Raw genomic sequence first — 26,616 nt, forward strand, 5'->3', positions numbered from 1 at the left:
TTGGTTAGTGTCATGCTATACGGAGCAATAGAAATAAGAGTTGTTCTTGGCATCAGTTCAATACCAAACTCTATCTCTCTGTAGGGAGGAAATCCGTAATTCCTCTGAGAACATATCTAGATACTCGCATACTATCGGTACTGATTCCAACTTCAACTCAGATTCTTTAGTATTCAACACGAAAGCAAGGTAAGCTTCATATCCATTTCTCATGTATTTTTGAGCCATCATAGAGGTAATCACAACCGGCGGAGTACTCAATTCTCTTAAATCAACCCGTAGAACCTCACCATCTGAGCATTTCAATTCGATATACTTGCTACCACAATTTACAATCACATTATGCACAGCTAACCAATCCATGCCAAGTATTATATCAAATTCATCAAATGGAAATAACATAAGGCTAGCCGGAAAACAATAACCTTGAATCATTAAGGGACAATACCTACAGACTTTATCAACTAGAACAGACTTGCCTAGGGGATTCAACACCTTAATCACAAACTCTGTAGGTTCTACAGATATATTCAAGCTAGACATTAATTTCAAGCAAATATATGAATGGGTTGATCCTGGGTCGATCAAGGCAAGAACATATACATGATGAAGGGGGAATCTACTCGTAATGACATCAAGGGCAGATGTTTCCTCTCGAGCGCGAATTGCATAAGTTCTTGCCGGGGCTCAAGCCTCTAATTTTGTAGTGTCTTTTCTTGCAACTCGACTTCCACTAGCACTTCCAAGATATCTCAGAGGTCTACCTCGTGAGATAGGAGCACTCGACTTCGGGGCTAATTCTACCTCTTTATCGGTTCACTCTGGGCAGTCTCTGGGGAAGTGGTCAAGAGAACCACATCTATAGCACATACCACTCTTCATCCGACACTCTCCAAAGTGAAATTTATTGTAGATTTTCCACTTCAGCTTTTGGTCATTTACACTCCTCACGCTAGTCACCATCGGGGAGGAAGACTTTTGGTTACGTCGTTTGGAGCTTCTCGCTCTACCCAAATATCCTACCGATGAAGTGAAGCATTCATGCTGGCTCATTGACTTCTTAGTAGGAAATGAGAGTGTCTTGCCACTGGACCTCTTGCTCGAAACTTGAGCTTCTCTCTTAGCTTGCTTTTTTTCATTATTGAGCTCATCGGCCTTCTTGGCCCGATAAGCTAAAGCAGCAAACTCTCAAATCTCAAGGATCCCAATTAATAACTTGATTTCCTAATTTAGAACTTCCTCGAAGCATTTACACATTTTTTACTCTGTTTGAACCCACTCGGTCGCATATTGACTTGTCTTACGAATTCCCTTTCGTATTCTGATACAGTCTTATTTCCTTATTTGAGTTACAAGAACTCCTTTCGCTTCGAGTCTAAGAACCTTTGACTGATGTATTTCTTCCTAAACTTCGCTTGGAAAAATTCCCAAGTGATGTTTTCCTTTGGCAGCACTGAAGATACAGTCTTCCATCAGTGGTATGCAGTATCTTTCAGAAGAGATACAGCATACATTACACATACAGCATACATTACACACTTCTTAGGCGTGCACGATAACTCGTCTAACACCCGTGTAGTGTTCTCAAGCCAGAACTCAACTCGTTCTGCATCATCATCAATCTTAGCTCTAAATTCTTCAGCCCCATACTTCCTAAGCTTATCCACCGGGGCTTTACCAATTCTCACGGGTGCCATACCTTATGGCACTTCTCCTTCAGGTCGGTTAGGGGGCGGGGGAGGTCGTGGTATGTTGGGGCGATTTCTCAAATAAACCCCAAACCACTCATCCATTATGTCAAAAAAGGCGGCTTTGGCCTTTTCCCGCCCTTCAGACATAGGTCTTCTACTACTACTAGAAACAGCACGTTGAACAGAAGCTGGAGCATGGGTCTCAGCTCCCTCGGACTCATATTGGGCTTGATTGGAAGACATTTACTATATTCAAATACAATTAAAAATGGTTAGGAGATGTTACACTATCATAACTTGTATAATGGCATGTATAGATATACTCGACATATGCTATGTTAGTCCTAGAACCAACTAAATTGTAGCTCTGATGTAACACCCCGAACCCGAAACCGTCACCGGAGTCGAACACGAGGTGTTAACAGACTTTAAACCACTTATAAAAAAAATTTCCCAGACACTGCCAATCTGCGTACTAGTCGCTTTAAAAATCATATCTTGAGTTCAGAAGCTCGGAATCCAGTTCCGTAAATTTTTCCTGAAACTAGACTCATATGCCCATCTACATATTTGTTTCTAGAATTTTTGGTTGGGCCAATTAGTACAGTTTATTAGTCAAAGTCTCCCATGTTACAGGGATTGACTACACTGACCTTTGCGCATTACGACTTGGATATCTCCCTGTACAGGGCTTCAATACTGATTTCGTTTGTTTCTATAGAAACTAGACTCAAAGAGGAATCTATACATATATGGCATGACTCATAATTATCTCTGGTTAATTTATAATGAATTTCCAAAGTCGAAACAGGGAATCCAGAAACCGTTCTAGCACTGTCTTACGAGAACCTGAATATCTCTTAACATACTGTCCATATGATCGTTTCGTTACTTTCATATGAAAATAGATTCATCAAGGTTCGTTTACATAATTTATTCACTATTTAATTCCATTCCTACTATTTTTAGTGATTTTCCAAATCTACATCACTGCTGCTGTCAGCATCTGCCTTTAAGGTAGACTTTACCTATTTCATAGTTTCCATGATTCAGCTAGCCCTTTTAGCATAAATAGCACAAATTATGATAGTGATTAACCATTCCCATGGCCAATCCTTGTTAAGCATATCCACACCTCTCAATAACCATATCCATACCAAATGATGATAACATTATGCTCAAACATATATAAGCCATTTTCGCATGGCTATCCAAAATTATACAAGTCCAAAAGGTCCATGACCCACAACAAACGGGTAGTCCTATACATGCCATTTCGAAGTTCAACCAAAATTGTACCAAAAGGGGGGGCTTTGATAGTGTGGGCGACTTCGACTTCAAAATCCCGAGTCCGATAGCTGGAGAACCAAAATCTATAAAACAGAGAATCAAGGAGACGGAGTAAGCAATTTATGCTTAGTAAGTTTTGAGCAAGGGATTCCAGCACAACAAAAGTATAGCATTCATGTAGCTAAACGGATAATTTCATATGCACAATTTTTCAATATCATACTTACTTCACATTACCAACCCTTTTATTCATACACAAAGATCAACTTAGCCAAAGGCCGGTAGCTCATTTATCAACTGAGCGAATACTTATTTGTAAGGGCTCAACTAATTCAAAGCACATACGAAACATACCTTAATGTTGGGATGTTTCAAGCGTATTACCTGAAATTTTACAGCAAGATCATTCATTCCCAAATCACGTACCTTCGGAATTTAACCGGATATAGCTACTCGTTCAAATGCCTTCAGGACATAGCCCGGTTATAGTAACTCCCACAAATGCCTTCGGGACTTAACCCGGATTTAGTAACTCGCACAAATGCCTTCGGGCTTAGCCCGGAATTAGTATCTCGCACAAATTCCTTCGGGCTTAGCCCGGAATTAGTATCTCGCACAAATGCCTTCGGATCTTAGTCCGGATATGGTCACTTAGCACAAAGCCTTCGGGACTTAGCCCGGACATCATTCAAATAACCATGCACATTTAACAATAAATCATGGCACATTCGTATTTCATTTTCGTTAGCAAAACTCAAACACAAGACACTTATCATTCTTGCAATTTCGGCTCAATAGCCACACACAAAGAGCATGATTTTAATTTGCTTAAAACATGATCTAATCAAATCATAATTTAAGCTCTTTTACTCAAGAACTTACCTCGGATGTTGTCGAACGATTCCGATAGCTATTCGACCACTTTTTCCTTCCCTTTATCGGATTTAGTTCCCCTTTGCTCTTGAGCTTAATTAAACAAATAAATTGATTTAATCATTTGAGCATCGAAATGAGGAACACAAGGCACTTAGCCCATATTTATACATTAGACATTAAAGTCACATATGTACGGAATCATGAATCAAACTCAACATTTTGGCTAATTTTCCCCCTTGGCCGAATTTTCTAAGCCAAGACAAAAGCATCAATATGCTTGCTTCTGACCGAATACATGCAACACCAATCTCCTTCCTATGGCCGAATATGCATGTCTATGTTGGGGCCGATTGCAACACTTAATACATTCTACAAGTATGGTCACTTGTATTGACTAAACACCATTTTGTTTCAAGTTCAAAACTTGGCTAATACACACATATATACACTAGTAAAGCATCCTCCCCCTTTCCATCAATTTAACACATGCATTACTCATTAATATACAAAAATTATATTCGGCCTTAGCACACAACTTGCTAGCCGATTCTTCTCCATCTAGCAACCAATGCACATATGTGCTCACTCAAAAATGCTAAAGAGAAGATTCAAGAATCATCAATCCACCATCACATGCATCATTAACAAGCTTCATATTTAGCATGCAATGGCATTAATACAAAATCCACCTAGGCCGAATATCATCCCCATGACATAGCAAAGATTTGAACCATGGGCTAATTAGAACTCAAGCTAGCAACAAAAAACATGCATGAATCTCATGGCACAACCTCAAACATACCTTGATCTAGATACAAGTATGGCCAAACCTCCTCCTAATCCTCTTCCAAACCAAACATGAAGCAAGAACTCCTTCCTCCTTCCTTAGAATTTTCGGCCAAAAGAAGATGAAAAAAGATGAACAAAATTTTTCTTTTCTATTCTTTAACTCACGGCAATGGGGGGGGAAACAACCACACACTTTTTTTTTTTCATCATATTCCCTTTCATTATTTAATTTCCATGCTCATTATTTTATTTTTCCACCCATGATGCACCAACACAACATGTCTATGACATGTCTTGCCCATCACACTTGGTCTACCATGCTTGTCATGGCCGGCCACTACTAATAGGGGGGAAATTGACATGCAAGTCCCCCTTTTTCAACATGCACTAATAGGCCCTTATGCTTTGACCTATCACATTTCAAAATTTTCTCACATAAGTCCTATTTGATAAAATTCACTTACAATTAACAAAATTCAAACACGAAATTTTCACACATGCACATGTACATATAATGAGCATCAATTATGACAGTTAATTATTTTTATGACTTGATTTAGTGGTCCCGAAACCACTTCCCGACTAGGGTCAATTTTGGGCTGTCACAACTCTCCCCCACTTAAGAAATTTTCGTCCCCGAAAATCTTACCGGTAAATAAGTTTGGGTATCTTTCTTTCATCGAGCTCTCGGTTTCCCAAGTAGCTTCCTTGATCCCGTGTTTGAGCCATAACACCTTTACTAGCGGAACCCTTTTGTTTCGCAACTCCTTCACTTTACAAGCTAAGATACGCATCGGTTCTTCTTCATAACTCATATCGGCTTGAATTTCAACCTCTGATGGGCTAATTATGTGCGATGGGTCAGATTTATAGCGTCGAAGCATCGAAACATGAAAGACATCGTGAATCTTTTCAAGTTCAGGGGCAAAATCAATCTATACGCAACCGGACCAACTCGTTCGGAGATTTCGTACGGCCCAATGAATCTCGGGCTCAACTTGCCCTTACGACCAAATCTGAGTACCTTTTTCCAAGGCGAAACTTTAAGAAACACTTTATCTCCCACCTGATATTCAATGTCTTTTCGTTTCAAATCCGCATACGATTTTTGACGATCTGTGGCTGCCTTCAGACTTTCACGGATTACCTTTACTTTCTGTTCGGCATCTTTAATCAAATCAACTCCGAAAATTTTACTTTCACCGAGCTCGGTCCAAAACAATGGTGTACGGCATTTACGACCGTACAAAGCCTCGTAAGGTGCCATCTTAATACTTGTTTGAAAACTATTGTTGTAAGCGAATTCAATCAAAGGTAAATACCGTTCCCATGAACTACTGAACTCGAGGATGCAACATCTCAACATATCCTCAAGTATCTGAATTATCCGCTCGGATTGACCATCGGTTTGGGGGTGAAAAGCAGTGCTAAAATGCAGCTTGGTACCCAAAGCTTCTTGCAATTTCTTCCAAAATCGTGAGGTGAATCTCGGATCTCTATCCGACACGATAGAAATAGGTACCCCGTGTAATCTCACAATCTGAGAAACGTACAATTCAGCTAGTTTATCCAATGAAAAATCCGTACACACGGGGATAAAGTGAGCCGACTTAGTCAGTCTATCGACAACAACCCAAATCGCATCTTTCTTACTTGCTGACAATGGCAGTCCGGACACAAAGTCCATTGTGACTCGATCCCATTTCCACTCAGGTATCATGATCGGCTGAAGTAATCCTGAAGGCACTTGATGTTCCGCTTTCACTTGTTGACATATTAAACATCTCGAAAAAAAGACGGAGATGTCTCGTTTCATACCATGCCACCAAAACCAACGTTTCAAATCGTTGTACATTTTCGTACTCCCCGGGTGAATTGACATTCGGCTACAATGGGCTTCGTTCAGAATCATCGAAATGAGTTCCGAATTCCTTGGAACACACAAACGACTTCTGAACCTCAAACAATCATCATCATCAATTTGAAACTCCGATTCCTTGTTCGGAACACACTCAGCCCGTTTTGCAACCAATTCATCATCAACTTTCTGGGCTTCACGAATTTGATGAATCAATAATGGTTTGGCTTTTAATTCAGCTACTAACACATTGTCGGGTAGAACAGACAAGTGCACATTCATTGCTTGTAAAGCAAACAATGATTTCCGGCTTAAGGCATCCGCAACCACATTAGCCTTTCCCGGGTGGTAATCAATGACAAGCTCGTAATCTTTCAACAACTCAAGCCAACGTCTTTGTCGCAGATTTAAGTCTCTTTGAGTCATCAAATATTTGAGACTTTTGTGATCCGAAAATACATGGCACTTTTCACCAAATAAGTAATGTCGCCATATTTTTAAAGCAAATACGATGGCAGCTAGTTCAAGATCACGGGTCGGATAATTTTTCTCATGTGGCTTTAATTGTCTCGACGCATAGGCCACCACTCGACCTTCTTGCATCAATACGCAACCCAACCCAAGTAGGGATGCGTCACTATAAATGACAAACTCTTTGCCTGATTCGGGTTGCACTAATATTGGAGCTTCAGTCAAATAAATTTTCAGTTGATCGAAACTTTTCTGACATTTCTCCGTCCATTCGAACTTAACATCCTTTTGAAGTAGCTTCGTCATTGGTGTGGCTATCATCGAGAAACCTTTTACAAATCGTCGGTAATAACCGGCGAGTCCCAGAAAGCTCCGAACCTCAGTAATATTTCTCGGAGGTTTCCAGTTAAGTATGGCTGAAATTTTGTTCGGGTCAACTCGAATACCCGATGCGGATACCACGTGACCCAAGAAGCTAACCTCTCTTAACCAGAACTCACACTTACTGAACTTAGCATATAACTGCTTATCCCACAAAATTTGCAACACTAATCTCAGGTGCTCAGCATGTTCGGTCTCATCTCTTGAATAGACCAAGATGTCATCAATGAACACAACTACGAACCGATCCAAATATGGTCTGAAGATCCGATTCATCAAATCCATAAATACCGCAGGGGCATTAGTGAGTCCAAACGGCATCACTAAGAATTCGTAGTGACCATATCTCGTTCTGAAGGCAGTTTTGGGTATGTCCGAATCTCGAATTCGCAACTGATAATAGCCCGATCTCAAATCTATTTTTGAGAACACTGAGGCTCCCTTCAGTTGGTCGAACAAATCATCGATACGCGGTAACGGATATTTGTTCTTTATTGTCACTTTATTCAGCTGACGATAGTCAATGCACAACCTCATGGTTCCGTCCTTCTTTTTCACGAACAATACTGGTGCACCCCAAGGTGAGAAACTTGGTCGAGCGAAACCTCTATCCGTCAATTCTTGCAACTGAGCTTTCAACTCTTTTAACTCGGTTGGTGCCAAACGATACGGAGCTATCGAAATCGGCGTAGTCCCACGTACAAGCTCAATACCAAACTCTATCTCCCGAACAGGTGGTAAACCCGATAATTCTTCAGGAAAAACATCCGGGTAATCACAAACCACCGGCACAGATTCGGGTTTCTTTTCTAATTCTTTGTCATCAAGTACATACGCAAGGTATGCTTCGCACCCTTTTCTTACATATTTCTGGGCCAACATTGAGGATATTACAGCTGGCAACCCCTTTAAGTCCGTAGACTCAACTCGGATTATCTCGTTATTTGCGCACCTCAAATCAATAGTCTTGCTTTTGCAGTTCACAACTGCATCATGCGTGGTCAACCAATCCAAACCAAGAATAACATCAAATTCATCAAACGGCAAAAGCATCAAGTCCGCCGGAAAACAGGAACCTCGAATTACTAGGGGACATTTCTTACACACTTTGTCGACAAGCACGTAACGACCCAAGGGATTTGACACCCGAATTACGAACTCAGTAGACTCAATAGGTAAAGTCTTACTGGATGCTAAGGTTTCACATATGTAAGAATGAGTAGAACCGGGGTCAATCAAAGCAATTACATTAGTATCAAAGAGAGTAAAAGTACCGGTAATAACCACCAGGCGAAGAAGCATCCTCGCGGGCACGTATAGCATAAGCTCTAGCAGGCGCACGAGCCTCGGATCTGGTCGTAGCATCTCTAGATCCTCTCTGACCACCACTAGCATTGCCCGTATTTCCAGATGGTCTACCTCGAGCAGTGGTAGCACCCGGTTTCCCACTCTGATTTACATTCTGTTCAGACAACCTCGGGCAATCTTTAATGAAGTGGTCAACTGATCCGCACTTGTAACAGGAGCGGTCAGGGAATCTACAACTCCCCGAATGCCATTTACCGCAATATCGACATTTCGTTCTGTCTCGACGTTCATTCCCAACACTGGCGACCGAAGTGCCTCTAGACCGGCCCACATCATCTCGAAATTTCTTCGATGCCTGTTGAAGAGACTTTCCCGAGGATCTTTTACGAAACTCTCCAGTCCCCACATCAACTTTTTGTTTTTCTTTTCTAAGCTCTTCGGCTTTACAAGCTCGCTCGATAAGTACTACGAACTCTCGTATTTCAAGAATGCCAACGAACATTTTTATATCTTCATTCAGCCCATCCTCGAAGCGTTTACACATGATAGCCTCGGACGAAACACATTCCCGAGCGTATCTACTGAGTCTAACAAATTTTCACTCGTAATCAGTAACCGACATAGAACCTTGCTTAAGCTCTAGAAATTCCTTCCGTTTTTGATCAACAAATCTCTGACTGATATACTTTTTCCGAAACTCAGTTTGGAAAAACTCCCAAGTTACTTGCTCTCGGGACACAACAGAAGTCATAGTACTCCACCAATAGTAGGCAGAATCGCGTAGCAAGGAGATAGTACACTTTAGGCATTCATCGGGTGTACAAGATAGCTCATCGAGTACCCGGATAGTGTTGTCCAACCAAAATTCAGCTTGCTCGGCATCGTCCCTATCCGTAGCTTTAAATTCAGTAGCCCCATATTTTCGGATTCTGTCAACTGGGGGCTTATTTGACCTTATTTGGTCAGTTACCAGAGGTATTGTGGGTGCGGGGGTGGTATTTGTCGGGAATGGAGGTTGTGGAACAGCCGTATTAGTTCGAATGTATTGGTTGAACCAATCATTCATCACGCTATAGAAAGCTTGTCTAGCTTCATCATTCGGGTTACTAGCATTAGGTTGAGAGTCCGCTGGCGCTGTCCCTTGTGCGGGAGCAGGCGCTACACTCTCAAGATCATCAGCTACCGCTCGGTCGGGATCGGGATCCATTACTATAAACAAACACATTTACAATTGTTAGAAATCACCACACTATCAAATAATCACATAAAATGGCATGTATAGCTAGACCCAACGCATTACGGTAGTCCTAGAATCGACTAAACCGTAGCTCTGATACCAATCAAATGTAACACCCCGAACCCGAAACCGTCACCGGAGTCGAACACGAGGTGTTAACACACTTTAAACCACTTATAAAAAAAATTTCCCAGACACTGCCAATCTGCGTACTAGTCTCTTTAAAAATCATATCTTGAGTTCAGAAACTCGGAATCCAGTTCCGTAAATTTTTCCTGAAACTAGACTCATATGCCCATCTACATATTTTTTCTAGAATTTTGATTGGGCCAATTAGTACAGTTTATTAGTCAAAGTCTCCCATGTTACAGGGATTGACTACACTGACCTTTGCACATTACGACTTGGATATCTCCCTGTACAGGGCTTCAATACTGATTTCGTTTGTTTCTATAGAAACTAGACTCAAAGATGAATCTATACATATATGGCATGACTCATAATTATCTCTGGTTAACTTATAATGAATTTCCAAAGTCGAAACAGGGAATCCAGAAACCGTTCTGGCGCTGTCTTACGAGAACCTGAATATCTCTTAACATACTGTCCATATGATCATTTCGTTACTTTCATATGAAAATAGATTCATCAAGGTTCGTTTACATAATTTATTCACTATTTAATTCCATTCCTACTATTTTTAGTGATTTTCCAAATCTACATCACTGCTGCTGTCAGCATCTGCCTTTAAGGTAGACTTTACCTATTTCATAGTTTCCATGATTCAACTAGCCCTTTTAGCATAAATAGCACAAATTATGATAGTGATTAACCATTCCCATGGCCAATCCTTGTTAAGCATATCCACACCTCTCAATAACTATATCCATACCAAATGATGATAACATTATGCTCAAACATATATAAGCCATTTTCGCATGGCTATCCAAAATTATACAAGTCCAAAGGGTCCATGACCCACAACAAACGGGTAGTCCTATACATGCCATTTCGAAGTTCAACCAAAATTGTACCAAAATGGGGGGCTTTGATAGTGTGGGCGACTTCGACTTCAAAATCCCGAGTCCGATAGCTGGAGAACCAAAATCTATAAAACAGAGAATCAAGGAGACGGAGTAAGCAATTTATGCTTAGTAAGTTTTGAGCAAGGGATTCCAGCACAACAAAAGTATAGCATTCATGTAGCTAAACGGATAATTTCATATGCACAATTTTTCAATATCATACTTACTTCACATTACCAACCCTTTTATTCATACACAAAGATCAACTTAGCCAAAGGCCGGTAGCTCATTTATCAACTGAGCGAATACTTATTTGTAAGGGCTCAACTAATTCAAAGCACATACGAAACATACCTTAATGTTGGGATGTTTCAAGCGTATTAACTGAAATTTTACAGCAAGATCATTCATTCCCAAATCACGTACCTTCGGAATTTAACCGGATATAGCTACTCGTTCAAATGCCTTTGGGACATAGCCCGGTTATAGTAACTCGCACAAATGCCTTCGGGACTTAACCCGGATTTAGTATCTCACACAAATTCCTTCGGGCTTAGCCCGGAATTAGTATCTCGCACAAATGTCTTCGGATCTTAGTCCGGATATGGTCACTTAGCACAAAGCCTTCGGGACTTAGCCCGGACATCATTCAAATAACCATGCACATTTAACAATAAATCATGGCACATTCGTATTTCATTTTCGTTAGCAAAACTCAAACACAAGACACTTATCATTCTTGCAATTTCGGCTCAATAGCCACACACAAAGAGCATGATTTTAATTTGCTTAAAACATGATCTAATCAAATCATAATTTAAGCTCTTGTACTCAAGAACTTACCTCGGATGTTGTCGAACGATTCCGATAGCTATTCGACCACTTTTTCCTTCCCTTTATCGGATTTAGTTCCCCTTTGCTCTTGAGCTTAATTAAACAAATAAATTGATTTAATCATTTGAGCATCGAAATGAGGAACACAAGGAACTTAGCCCATATTTATACATTAGACATTAAAGTCACATATGTACGGAATCATGAATCAAACTCAACATTTTGGCTAATTTTCCCCCTTGGCCGAATTTTCTAAGCCAAGACAAAAGCATCAATATGCTTGCCTCTGACCGAATACATGCAACACCAATCTCCTTCCTATGGCCGAATATGCATGTCTATGTTGGGGCCGATTGCAACACTTAATACATTCTACAAGTATGGTCACTTGTATTGACTAAACACCATTTTGTTTCAAGTTCAAAACTTGGCTAATACACACATATATACACTAGTAAAGCATCCTCCCCCTTTCCATCAATTTAACACATGCATTACTCATTAATATACAAAAATTATATTCGGCCTTAGCACACAACTTGCTAGCCGATTCTTCTCCATCTAGCAACCAATGCACATATGTGCTCACTCAAAAATGCTAAAGAGAAGATTCAAGAATCATCAATCCACCATCACATGCATCATTAACAAGCTTCATATTTAGCATGCAATGGCATTAATACAAAATCCACCTAGGCCGAATATCATCCCCATGACATAGCAAAGATTTGAACCATGGGCTAATTAGAACTCAAGCTAGCAACAAAAAAACATGCATGAATCTCATGGCACAACCTCAAACATACCTTGATCTAGATACAAGTATGGCCAAACCTCCTCCTAATCCTCTTCCAAACCAAACATGAAGCAAGAACTCCTTCCTCCTTCCTTAGAATTTTCGGCCAAAAGAAGATGAAAAAAGATGAACAAAATTTTCTTTTCTCTTCTTTAACTCACAGCAATGGGAGGGAAAACAACCACACACTTTTTTTTTGTTTTCATCATATTCCCTTTCATTATTTAATTTCCATGCTCATTATTTTATTTTTTCCACCCATGATGCACCAACACAACATGTCTATGACATGTCTTGCCCATCACACTTGGTCTACCATGCTTGTCATGGCCGGCCACTACTAATAGGGGGAAATTGACATACAAGTCCCCCCTTTTTCAACATGCACTAATAGGCCCTTATGCTTTGACCTATCACATTTCAAAATTTTCTCACATAAGTCCTATTTGATAAAATTCACTTACAATTAACAAAATTCAAACACGAAATTTTCACACATGCACATGTACATATAATGAGCATCAATTATGACAGTTAATTATTTTCATGACTCGGTTTAGTGGTCCCGAAACCACTTCCCGACTAGGGTCAATTTTGGGCTGTCACATCTGATACCACTAAATGTAACATTCCTTACCCGTATTCGAGATCAGGACCAGGTACTAGGCATTACCAGACACATACTCGGATATTTTCAAAAATACGAGTTATAAAATTTCGTTCCAAATTAAAAACCAATCAAACAACATTTTAGTGTCCCTAATATGGGTCTACAAGGCTTAAAACGTATATTTAGAATGGTCTAGGACTTAACTGAGAACTTAAGAAAATTTTAGGAAACTTTTCTAGGTTAAGCCTCACACGTCCGTGTGGAGACAATGCACACTCCCGTTACCCTAACCTGTGTTGAATTATTACAATTTATTTTCTATTTCAAACCTACAGGGTTTTTCACACAGCTGAGCACATGCCCGTGTCCCTCACACGGCCTAGACACACCCGTGTCCTCACCCATGTCTATAAACCCAGACATTATGTTTATGACGTCATCATTCATTATGATGCATATGGCCAAGGCACACGCCCGTGTACTAGGGCGTGTCCTCCATACGGTTGGGACACACGGCCGTATGTTTGCCCGTGTGTTTACTACCAAGCAAACTGACCTAAATTTCCAGGTGCATGAGACACACGATCAGGCAACACGCCCATGGGGATTGACCGTGTGTCACACACGACCGAGACACATGCCCGTGTGTCTACCTGTGTGAACCTTTACATGGCTATTTTCCAAGCCTTTGGTCACCCTCTATCGTCCATACACCGTTAGGGACTTCAATGGTATGTAACATGGCCTAATTATACTCTTAAAAAATCTTAACATAACTCATTTCATGTTAACCTCATCTCATCGGTTTAACACATGCGAGATTATCCATTTCGCTTTAGGGATTAACAGAATGCATTTTACCCTTAGGCCATATCATCATATCCCATGAAACATTAAAACATAAATATGAATCATTAGTAGGATTATGACCTATATCAATATGAGCCATATCTCATGGCCATATACAAAAGGATAAGTATACCATTTAAGCCCTTACATTGGCTAGCCAAATGACACATATAACAAAATAACCAAAAACCCTATACATGCCATTAAACAAAATAAGAGTATCTATAATACCAAAGCAGGACAAGTTGACAGTGTTGACAATACTCCAACCGTCTTCCAATCTTCACGAGTCCACGAGCTCTATAAGACAGAGAAAATAAAAAAGGGGTAAGCATTTATATGTTTAGTAAGCCCGAATAACCGGAAAGTGAACTTATTGACTTATTTAGCATACAGCCATGTTAAGTTACCAATCCAATAAATATAAGATAGCCTCCTAATACATGCACTCAAACATCAAGTTAGTCCTACAAGAATTCATCATGAAATTTATCTTAGATGAGCTCATCATCCAACATTTTCATTTCTATACCTCATGTTAATCCCGTTGAGTATCTCGAAAATCTCGATGGATTATCCATTTTCCATCAAGTCATAAGAGTGATTTTCTCAAGTATGCACTTCCGCGAACCTCACATCTTACAGTGGGATTACCAGTCCAAGCTAAATCCCCCATAATATAAACTCGTGGAGTGTTGCCGAGATTACCAGTCCAGGTTAAATTCGTTGTAGTGGCAAACACCCTTAATGAGTTCGGATTTGATTACCAGTCTAGGATAAATTCAGACCCAAATCAGATTACCCGTCCAGGATAAATCCTCAATGCACACATATTCTTTGGGAGGCTCGAACACCTAAGGAACACCCGTCCAGGCTAGATCCTTTGTATATTTGAGATCAACGGATTACTCGTCTGGGCTAAATCCTTTTTTGCAACACATGCAGGATCTCAAGTCACGTAAGTCATGTTTTATCCATCGAAATTTCCCTTTTAACTTCAACTAAGACATTTATTATCTTGTTATTATTATTATTATTAACACATTCATGGATTTTCATGTCATCATTATATACAACTATCACACATTCATAAAACATGCATGTAGGCATATTATGGGTTTACTTTAAGTTATTCAAACTTACTTGGTATTTGTGTCAGTTTTGCGTTTCTGTTATTCCGAAACCTTTCATTTTCCTCGATCGACCTCCGAAATTTGTTCCTCGGGGTCTATAACAATAAAAATGAATTATCAATATCTGACATTATTCTTTTCGAGCATAAATTTCACTCCCTGACAAAATATCTGTTTTGCCCCTAACCTTTCACATTATTTACGATTTAATCCCTAGGCTCGTAAAATGATGTACATGCAATTCCTTGGTTACCTAAGCCTATCCGAATACATTATAAACTCATACTAGCCCACATTTTCTTCTATTTCACATTTTTGTACCTTTTGGAAAAAGGTCCTTTTAGGGGTTTTTCATGAAAATCACTTAGGAAAAGATGTTTAACACACATCTAACTTTCATATTCCCTCATAAAACATCAAATAACAAACTTGTCACACATGGGTCACTTTGCATACATGAACCCTAGCTTAAAATATAGGCAGAAATGGAGAGAACATGTTACAAGGATCTCAAAAATATAAAGAACATTAAAAACAAGGCTAGGAGTCACTTACTATTGATCTTGAAAAGGTTGAAAACCCTAGCTATTGAGGGCTTGAGAATTTCGACTGGTACAAGGGAGAAGATGGCTGATTTTTGCCTGCATTTTCCCTTTTTATTGATTTTATTACCAAATAACCAAAATGCCCCTCTTTACTAAACTTCCAATATTTTCCATGCATGCTCATTTTTCTCTAAAAACGTAGAAATTGGGAAAATTTCTCTTTAAAACTTTATAATTAAAAATCTAAAGCAATTTCATGCAAATTGCTTCTAAAATCCAAGTTTTGCGATTTATTCAATTTAGTCATTATTTTCCAATTGAGCACCTTACTCATAGAATTTCGTTATGAAACTTTAACACATGCATATTTTCACATTCTAGGCCTCATAATAACATAAAACAAATATTTCAACATCAAATTTATGGTCCTGAAACCACTGTTCCAACTAGGCCCTATTTCGGGATGTTACATAACCAACCTATCACCTAGCAGACCATACGTTCACCATCACCTCAAGATTTTTGATAATGTGGCATAAGTGGAAAAAGAACCCCCTACCTATAAATACCCTAAAAACGAGGAAGAAGGAATTGAATCTTGGATTCTCTTACTAGCCCTAATCCTCAGTCTTCCTCAGCATACAACCTCCTCATCCTTCTCTACCTCTTCAGACTTTTTCAACTCTTCGCCTGTTGCACCATGACTTGTCGTCAACTGTAATAGTTAATTCGGGTCAATTTCGCACTTAAGAAGTTTGTTTTCTAGCCAAATTAGTATTTATTATTGCATTTTCGATATTTAGTAGTTAGGATCAAAAGTTAATAAAAAATGTGTTTTTAACACATTTTATGAGTGTTGATGACCTATTAGGCCAACATAGACCTTAGGCAGGTTTAATTTGTGTATTTAAGTGTGCATGAGGCTTAATTTTAGGCCCAATTGACGTGGGAACTTGGGACAAGTGATGCACAAGCTTTTGGGCCATGAAAATACGATAAAAAGTCTAAAACCATAAAAAGAATTTTGTGCCACAACATGCAATGTTTGAATGTTGCATCACATACCCTGTGTTGCAACACATACCCTGTGTTGATCCATCACAGCCTTGTGTTGAGCTATAGCCTGAATGTGGGCTACGAGCAAGGATGACATCGGCAATTGTATTTTGGTAGATTCTCAAAAATTTTATTTCTTACTTGCACCCAAATTATCTGGGGCATATCAGGGGCATATCAGGCATAAAGTAAACATATTTTAGCCTATAAATAAGAGGCTTCTGTACGTAAATTAGAGCATCAATCGAATGACCCATTTATCAAACACAATGTAACACTCTTAATTTTGGGCCTAGAAGTAATGGGCCTTGAGTTTGGGATCGGTTAGAAGGTGGCTTAAATAACTTAAATGTGTTTAAATATTTTATAATTGCATGTTTAGTTTAATTGTTAAATGATTTAGGAAGGGTTGGTAGTGAGGAAAAAGTCCTGAGTTCGATCCAGGGCTTTAGCAAAATTTTGCATTTTTTTTAAAAGACCCTGAGCATTAGGTGGAAGGCTTATTAATGAGGCCTGGTAAAATCTAACACAAGGAAATGCTTGGCCTAGTGGCAAAAGGCGTTGGTAGCAAGCAAGAAGTCTAGGGTTCAAGTCTTGGCCTTGGCGAAAATTTTTATTGTGCATATGATTAGTAGCGAAGCTAGCGTTTAGGCCTCATAAATATGTTTGGTGGAAATATGGCACAAGAGCGCTTGGGGGCAGTAGCGAGAAGCATGCTATGGATCTGAGAGGTTGTAGGTTCGAATCTCAGGCCTAGAAAAGTTTTAAATTTTTATTCTTTAAGGAAACTAAGACTTAGGCATATAAGCCTTATAGTTAATTGTGATCGAATGGTAGCACAAGATAGGTGGCGGTGCAGTGGCTAACAGCGTGTCAGGAAGTTGGAGGGCTGGAGTTCGAGTGGTTTCATGCGCAAAAGGGAATTCAATTTTACTGTGCAACTCAAGGAAGGATTGTCATTCAATGGTGGAAGCAATTTGAATGCAATTGTTGGCTAAAATCAAGGTTACGGTGGAGATAAGGATAAGGATTAAGTGTGGATATGATGGTGATAAAATTGGAGAAGTTGAAGGGAATTTAACTTGACGAGTTTAAGTTAATTGGAGAGTGTAGGTTTGTATTTTTTTTAGTATATATACGTGTGTCGTATGGGCAAGTAAGGGCATTTGTTGTTTTTGTGTGCTTCAGTCGCATATTCTTGGGGGAAATTTCTTCCAACCTCTTGACTCTTTTGTTTTGTTTTTTTTTTTTTTTTTGCAAATACCTGAGTAATCTCAAACCCTTTATCTCCTCTTTTCTTTAAGCCAAACTCTTGATCTTTTCTTCCCTATTTTAATCAAATCAACCTCTTCCCTCTTGAACTTAGCTGGTTGCTTCTTTTTCATTTAAGAGCCGATTCATACACTTTGAGGGTTGATTTCTTGTTGGCAAGCGATCTCATGATCGGTAAGTGAATTAGATCTTCTTCAGCTTTTGTTAAATATTTCTAAGTTCTTTCATTTCTACACTCTTAAAAGCTGATTTTTCTTTATCCTTTCTAATACCATTACTTTCGTTAACCTATGGTTTCTCCATTTATTTCTCTTTCTCCCTTTTATTCAAGAGTGTGATTGCTGGCTAAGTATTAATTGATGGAAAAGGGGGTTCTAGCAGAGAGGTTGGGGTAGAGGCTCCCAAGTTTAAGCGGCGTAAGGTGTCAGCCATTAGGGACTTTCCGCCTAGATGCGGAAGGGGGACAACATCAAATTTTGAGTTACGTAGGCAGATCGCAACCAATCAATCTAGTCAAGGCAAGTATACGTTGTTCTTCGGTAAGAAGTGGATTTATTTTGAATTATTGGGATGTGACTAATGGAGTATAATGTTGAATATAGGTTCGGGCGATTATGAATACTTAGTACTCCAGGGGATAAGGTGTGTACTTCTACCCTATGATAACTTGATATAAAACCGAAGGTGTGTACATACACTGCACACACGTTAGATTGGCAAATCCCGAAATACCGAAATGCCGAAATGCCGAAATATCGAAAAGCCAAAAGCCTGGCTACGATAGTCTTACAAGTCCGCGAACACTCGTAAGGGGGCAATCGATACATTGACAGAGGCCCCATAAGCGATCTCATGGATATGGGCCGTACTTAAGCCATCTGGGCCGAAATGGTCTAAATGGGCCCGACAGGCCGTGGGCCCAAAATAAGCGAATTTGTTGATTTGGTAATAAATGATGAACTAGTCATGTTTGTTACATTGCTTGGAATTGATTCAGGCCGGATGGGCCATATGAACGTGATTTGGGCCTAATAGGCCATACGAATGTGATTTGGGCCTAATGGGCCATATGAATGTGATTTGGGCCTAATGGGCCATATGAATAAGATTGGGCCTAGTGGGCCATATGCATGTATGTAGACTTGTTTGGGCTTTGTAAGGGGTTTTGGGCCTAGTATTTGATAACTGCTTAAACAGACATAAAACTTAATTAATTAATTAATCGTGACTATGGACAAGTCATAGGGTTAAAGTGTGGCAATGGGTATATGCATGTCTAGGATTGGATCTAGGAAGAGCTTGGTACTTAAGCGGTCTTAATGACTCACCTCATCTTCGCTGGATCCTACCTGGCGCATGGTATCTGTTCACTTTATCCAACGGGGACTTGTTAACCGGCCGAGATAGGTAATAAACCCATAATAAAGAGAAATTACCGAAATGCCCCTAAGAGCAAAAAATGACTAAAATACCCCTATGTGTTGAATGTAAGATTTATGGATGTTACATATGTAACACCCCTCACCGTATCTGTTATCAGGATAGGGTTCAAGGTATTATTGAAACTTCATACCGGATTTAACTCAAACTTAAAACTTTCAGGCGTTCACATCTTATCCCTTAAATGGACTTTCAAGGCCCAAAATATACATAGAGATAGTTCGGGATAGGATCAGAAACATTTAATAACTACAGAGAATTTCCTTATTTAGAAGTGTCACACGCCCGTGTATGATGGGCCATGTGGTCACCCACGCCCGTGTGGCCTAGGGCACGGCCAAGACACACCCGTGGGCTCATTCCGTGTCCAAAACTTGAGCATTCTGTTAAATTAACACGGCCAAGACACACACCCGTGTGTCCTACCCGTGTTTTAATTTGACTTAAAATTTAAGGTGCAGGGGACACACGGCCATACCACACGCCCATGGGAATGAACCGTGTGTCACACACGGCCTAGACACACGCCTGTGTGTTCAACCATGTGGACTCTAATAGGCTATTTTCCAAGCCTAAAGTCACCCCTTTCTATCTCTTATGCTTAGAAATTTCCAAGTTTGAGAGAAAACATAATTTTACACTTGTAAATAATTTTAATAAAACTCATTGTAATGAAACCTCATATCATTGGTTTCATACGTGATAGCTTATTTCCAATTTAGTGTTTATGGGTGCTTATGTTGTTATAACACAATTCAAAATTTGGCTCGTTTCTGAACTCATTGCCAACTGTAGCAACCCATCGTATAAGAGCATAAACATGCATGCAAAGGCAGATTATAGTCAACTTCCAAATATGCCAATTTCCATGGCTTTATACAAAAAGATGAAGACATCTTTACATGCCTCCATTTGGCAATTCAAATGGCACATATGACAAAATATTTAAACCCCTACACATGCCATTAACAAAATAGAAGTGTCTTTATACCAAAGCTTGACTAGTTGATAGCCTATTGACTCTCCAACTGTCTTCCAATCCTTATGAGTCCTCGAACTCTGTAAAACAGGGAAAAGAAAGGGGGTAAGCATTTTCATGCTTAGTAAGCTCAAATAACCAGAAAGTAAACTTACCGAGTAATTAGCATACATCCATACTTAATTCATAACATCATCCATTATGACATGATTTCCTATCACATGCACTCAATCAATGAGTTAGTCATTTAACCAAGCATCATGTAATTTATAAAGACGAGTTCATCATTCATCATCTTGTTAGCATACATCATATTAACCCCGTTGAGTTTCTAGGAAATCTCGATGGAATACCCAGTTTCCGTCAATTCTCACGAATGATCATTTTACATATATGCACTCCGGTGAACCTCACATTTCATGGCGGAATTACTAGTCCAGGCTAAATTCCCCATATCATGAACTCGTAAAGTGATGTCGGGATTACCATTCCAGGCTAAATCCCTTATAGTGACAAACACCCTTAATGAGCTCGGATCTGAATTACCAGTCCAGGCTAAATTCAGACTCTAATCGAATTACCCGTTTGGGCTAAATCCATAGTGCACACATATTCTTCGGGAGGCTTAATCATTTAAGGAACACCCGTCCGGACTAGATTCTTTTTCATACTTGAGATCACATATTACCCGTCCAGGCTAAATCCTTACTGCAACACATGCAGGATATTTTTCCACATGTAAAACATGGTTTATCCATCGAATTCCCTTTTTAACCTCAACCGAAATAGTTGTCATGAAGTCATTACCAAAGGTGAATTTCATACATTTCCATGCCATCAATAAATGCAAATATCATGCATTCATAAATCATACAACTATGCATATTAGAGGTCTACTTCGAGTTATTCGAACTTACTTGGTAACTGTTTCAGAGATATGTTTCGGTTATTTCGAAATCTTACGTTTACCACGATCGACCTCCGGAATTTGTTCCTCGGGGTCTATAACAGAAAAATTACCTCATTAATACCCCACATTATATATTTCAATTTTAATATTTACCCCCGGTCCAAATGACCATTTTGCCCCTAACCTTTCACATTTTTACGATTTAGTCCCTAAGCTCGTGTAATGAAATGCATGAAATTCTACCTTACCCAAGCCTAGCCGAACATTTTTCTCTCTTATGGTATCCCACATTTTCCTTTATTTTCTTATTTCTACCACACATTTACATCTTTCGCAAAATGGTCCCTATAAGGGTTCCTCATGAAAATTAACTAGGAAAAGATGTTTAACACACATTAATCTTTCATATTCCTTCATAATCCACCAAAATACAATTAACTCATGCATGGGTAAATTTTTAAACATGAACCCTAGCATGAAATATGGGTAGAAATGGAGAGAGCAAGCTACCGGGATTTAAAAAATACGAAGAGCGTGAAAAACGGGGCTTGAAAGCACTTACTTTTTAGCTTGGAAAGCTTGAAAACCCCAGCTATGGTGACCCTTGAAATTCGGCTGGATGAAGGAGAAAATGAGCTGATTTTGGTCCATTTTTCCCATTTTAATTCATTAAAATTACAAATGACCAAAATGCCTTTACGCCCTTTCTTTAAAATTTCATCCATGTAAGCCCATTTTTGTCCAAAAATTTAGAATTTGGGCAAATTTCTCTCCATGACCTTCAAATTCATAATCTAAAGCAATTTCATACAAATTGCTTCTAGAAACCAAGTTTTGCAATTTATTCAATTTAGTCCCTAATTTTCAATTGGACATCTTATACTCAAAATTTCTTCATGAAACTTTAACACATGCATATTCTCATATTCTAGGCCTCATAATAATCATAAAATAAATATTTTTTATGTCGAATTTGTGGTCCCGAAACCACTATTCGAATTAGGCTCTATTTCGGGATGTTACAACATGTATACCTGCTGTATTCATACGATATTCTATTTATGTTGCATATGGGTTGGGAATTATGGAACGGAGGAAGTATATAAGGATCGCATAGTTGCTTGACGACCGTGGATCCACCGATGGCTATTAAGCCCATTATTTGATTAGTAGCTTGCTGCAATGAAGATAGTACCACAACCAGGCTACCATTGATGTGTATCGGATGGGTGGGTCGAAATTTATATCCCCACATGATGTGTATCGGAGGATGAAGTTGGTGTGTAGTGGTTGGATTATTGAGGTGGGTTGCACAGCATTGCATGTATGATATTATTGTGATATTATTGTGATGTGGGCTTCGGCCTAACTGAGGCTAATATGGGCTAAGGCCCAAAGGCCACCGTTATTGAATTGGGCTCAGGCCCAGAATGACTGATGATTGCTTTATACCCATTGAGGGTTGTACACACTGAGTTTTCGAAACTCACCCCCCTCCTTTTAAATTTTTCAGGTGCTCCTCAGTAGGCGGTTCGATGGATGGAGGGACTCGGAATGGCCAACTAGCAAAAAGTTTAGACTTAGTCTTTTATGTAATTTTTAATATTTTGATTTTAAATTTTTTTTCGATTTGGGGTGTAATAAGGCCTTCCCTCTAGTTATTATTTCAAATTAGGATTATTACTATTTTTATGTTTTATATTTGTTAGAAGTAGAACATGGTTTTTCCTAAACCATAACTTTTTTTTTAAATACTATGTTTCCGCAACTTAATTTTTCAAATGACAAGTTTTCATAGATCATCTATTTTAAATAAAGCTTCTGTAACTGAAAAGAGATTTTACAAATTAATTATTATCATACAAGAAGGAATAGTTTTTTTTTTCTAAATACACCTTGCTTTGAAAGCAACAAATACAAGCTGGGATTTTACTCAAGGTTTTTATTTTAAAGAAGGTTTTCAATGAAAACAAGGTTTTCGAAAAACACTTCAATGTGACAAGCCAGGTTCGGCCATAACGTCTAGGCCAGGTTTGGGGTGTTACACACAATTTTTAGTTTTCTTTTCTTTTTATGTTCGTTAGTCAGAACTTTTCTATTCCAATGTAATGAAAATAGCAAGCAAAAATTGTTTCGAATCCGCACTTCAATATATATTCATGAGCATTCTCTTTACTCTTCTATTTTATTCTTTTATTTATATTTCGTTAGCATGATCAACTAATATTTGTATGAATGTTAGAATAAATCTAGCACTTTATTCATATCGTGCATGATTTGTTTATTGAACTAATTAATTTATTACGTCAGTTAATTAACAAAAGAACAAGAGTTCATAATAGGATTAGTTGGTATAGATTAAACGTTCCTAAACCCTAGGCTTGACAACATTAGGAAGTTATCATAAGGGAGGCGAGATCGGGAGATAAGTCGAACCGAGTAAATCGTAGTTTATCCTAGCGAAAAAAGTGAGGTTGGGAGATAAGCGAATATCCACCGATTAATTAATTAGTAAAGGTTGGGCGGTAATACTAGTTAATTAATAGCTAATTCATATTAAAACCCGAATCTGAAATTAGTTAGCCTTTTGTTTATTAATTAGGGATTTAATCAATCATAGGCTAGATGTTTGCGTTGTCAACACTAGGAATAGGAAAATCCATTAGGTTAATTTAGGTTTAATAATTTAATTAGTTTCATTAATATTTCAATTTGGATTAAGACTATTAATTCGTGACTCAATTAGATTAGTAATTATTTTCTGTAATTGATTTAATAATAATTTCTCCAATCTGCAATCCTTTGAGTACGATCTTCAAAATATTTACCAGTGTTTCGTTGTAAATTTTTACTATAGTACGATTTGACATGTACGCTTGCGGACACCACCAATTTAATTTGATATACATTTGGTGTGATATTTAACTATAAACGTTAACACGTTTATAGGCAGTCACACCATCATCTTCTTCTCCTTATCTTCTCCCTTGCTAATACCCAATATTTCGATAAATCTTAAATTATATCATTTTTCCTATTTAGTTATCTATTTTGTTTTGTCAAAAATAAAACTTAAACTATCAATTTTATTTATTTTATCAAAAAGTATAATGTGCTGCACGTTATTGTTAAATGATATTATGTTTTGAGTACCATGAAACGAAAGTAATGGTTTAAACATCACTTTTTATTAAAAAAAATTAAATATCTAGAAAGAAAATAAGATGCAATTTGAACGCCTGTTAAACATTTAAGCAACAATCTAAAGAAAAAGGAAAGGAGAGAAGCGGTGGGAGCACTCTCTAATGTAAGAGCTTGGTTCTAACTCAGATTCACAAATATATTGTGATTGATTGATAAATTCGTAGATTTAACAGATTTCATCATGCTTGACATCACCAATTTCATTAAAAAAATTAAATAAAGATTTTTATTAAATAGTAGACAATTTGTAAAGTTTTTTACACATTCAAATTATGTAATTATAAAACACAATTTGAATACCACCTAAGAATAAGATTTACATTAATAAAATTTGAATCAAAACTTGAACAATCAAAATCTCAAAACATTATTTTTAAATATTTTTATAATTAAATTGATTATTCATCAATTTTAGGTCGTAAACCAACCATTTCAACTTTTCTCTCCTAATTAATAAGTCCTCGTTTCGACCTGCTAGTCTAATTCCAACTACATTAAAATTACGTTAGTTAGTTTAAATAAAGATTTATATTTATGTGTATAATAATGAGGAAAATGTGTCAGAAAGAGACAGACATCATGTGTAAAAGTAGGGTCCATTTGGGTTAAGGGTAAAAATGGCGGAATCCGTTTAGAGAAATTTCCCAATATGTTTTCTTCTTCCCTTAAGAAATGGCTGCTGTTATGGTGGTGGTGTAAATGACAATCTCTTCATTCATGTTATGTATCTATTTATATATCCACTTTCCATTGCAGATATTTCCATCACATTTCAAATCCTGCAATCTGAGCCTCTGGTGATTGAGAGGGTTGAAAATGGGGAAAAAAGAATAAAAGAAAAACCTTCCAATAATGGAAGTGGGACGAGGCTTTGCATTCAGGAGGGTAGTTTCCCCAAGTGGATCCAGTAGCCTCTTCAAAATGTGGGCCTTTAAAATATTATTTTATTTCCTTTGCCTTTTTATAAAAATGGCCCAAAACTTTTAATTATTTGCGAAAATAACTTACTCTAAAAATTATGTATGTAAATGACCCATTTTAAAAAGTAAACTTTGGTGCTGCCGTTAACATTAGCGGCATCAATATGTGTATTTGTAGACCTACTTAAAAATATCAATATTCTGGGAAAAAGATCATATTATGCTGAAAAATATGGAAAAAAATCATAAAAATACCGTTAAAAATACTAAAAACCTTGAAAATTATCTTCAAAAACAAAAAGGGTCAAATGCTGAAATTTCAAATTTTCAAATAAATATAAAATAAGAAGGAGCTATGTCATAATTAAAACAAGCAAAATGGCTTATGGAAATAATAAGAAAACATGGAGGGACGTGTCTTGCAATTTCTACATTGACTGAAACTATAAAAGCCGAACTTCCATTCCTTTATTCATTTTCACCGTTTATGTTAAAAGAAAAAAAAAGTAAAAACTTTTTTTTCTAAATTCCTCCTTGGTTCTCTATTTTGTCGTGAGACTTAATAAGTAAAATTTTCTATTATTAATATTTTAATGGAAGAATAGTTAAACTTATCAATATAATTGTACTTATTATATATGTAAAATTTTAAATCGATTTGATATATTTATCATATTAATCTAAAATGATGTATAGATCAATATTTGTTAAATGGTTTAAAGTTCTTTAAATAAAACAAATAGTTAGAAATTTTAAATTTATGTTAAATTTGATATACATAATTTATATGAATAGAATATTAAATATGATAATTTGATCCATAAAAATATTAATCATATAAAAATATATTGATGGACTACTTCAATTTTATACTGGGCTATTTGGAGCGTGAATTTGGTAACTACTTCCACGTTGAAATCTAAACTTTTTTTATTCAAGTTAGTTTTGAACTTGGCAATTGTTATGAGATTAGGGCCTAAACTAGGCAATTGTTTTTAGTTTGGGGCTTGAATTTTTTTTCAATTCAATCCTTAAACTTGACAATTGTGCTAACATTGAGACATAAATTTAGGGTTTTCAAGGAAATATAACTATATAAATGATTTACTTAGACTAAAAAAAATTCAGACATTAATGTGGGA

This window comes from Gossypium hirsutum, chromosome A11 (genome assembly GCF_007990345.1).
Source record: "Gossypium hirsutum isolate 1008001.06 chromosome A11, Gossypium_hirsutum_v2.1, whole genome shotgun sequence".
Lineage (NCBI taxonomy): Eukaryota > Viridiplantae > Streptophyta > Magnoliopsida > Malvales > Malvaceae > Gossypium > Gossypium hirsutum.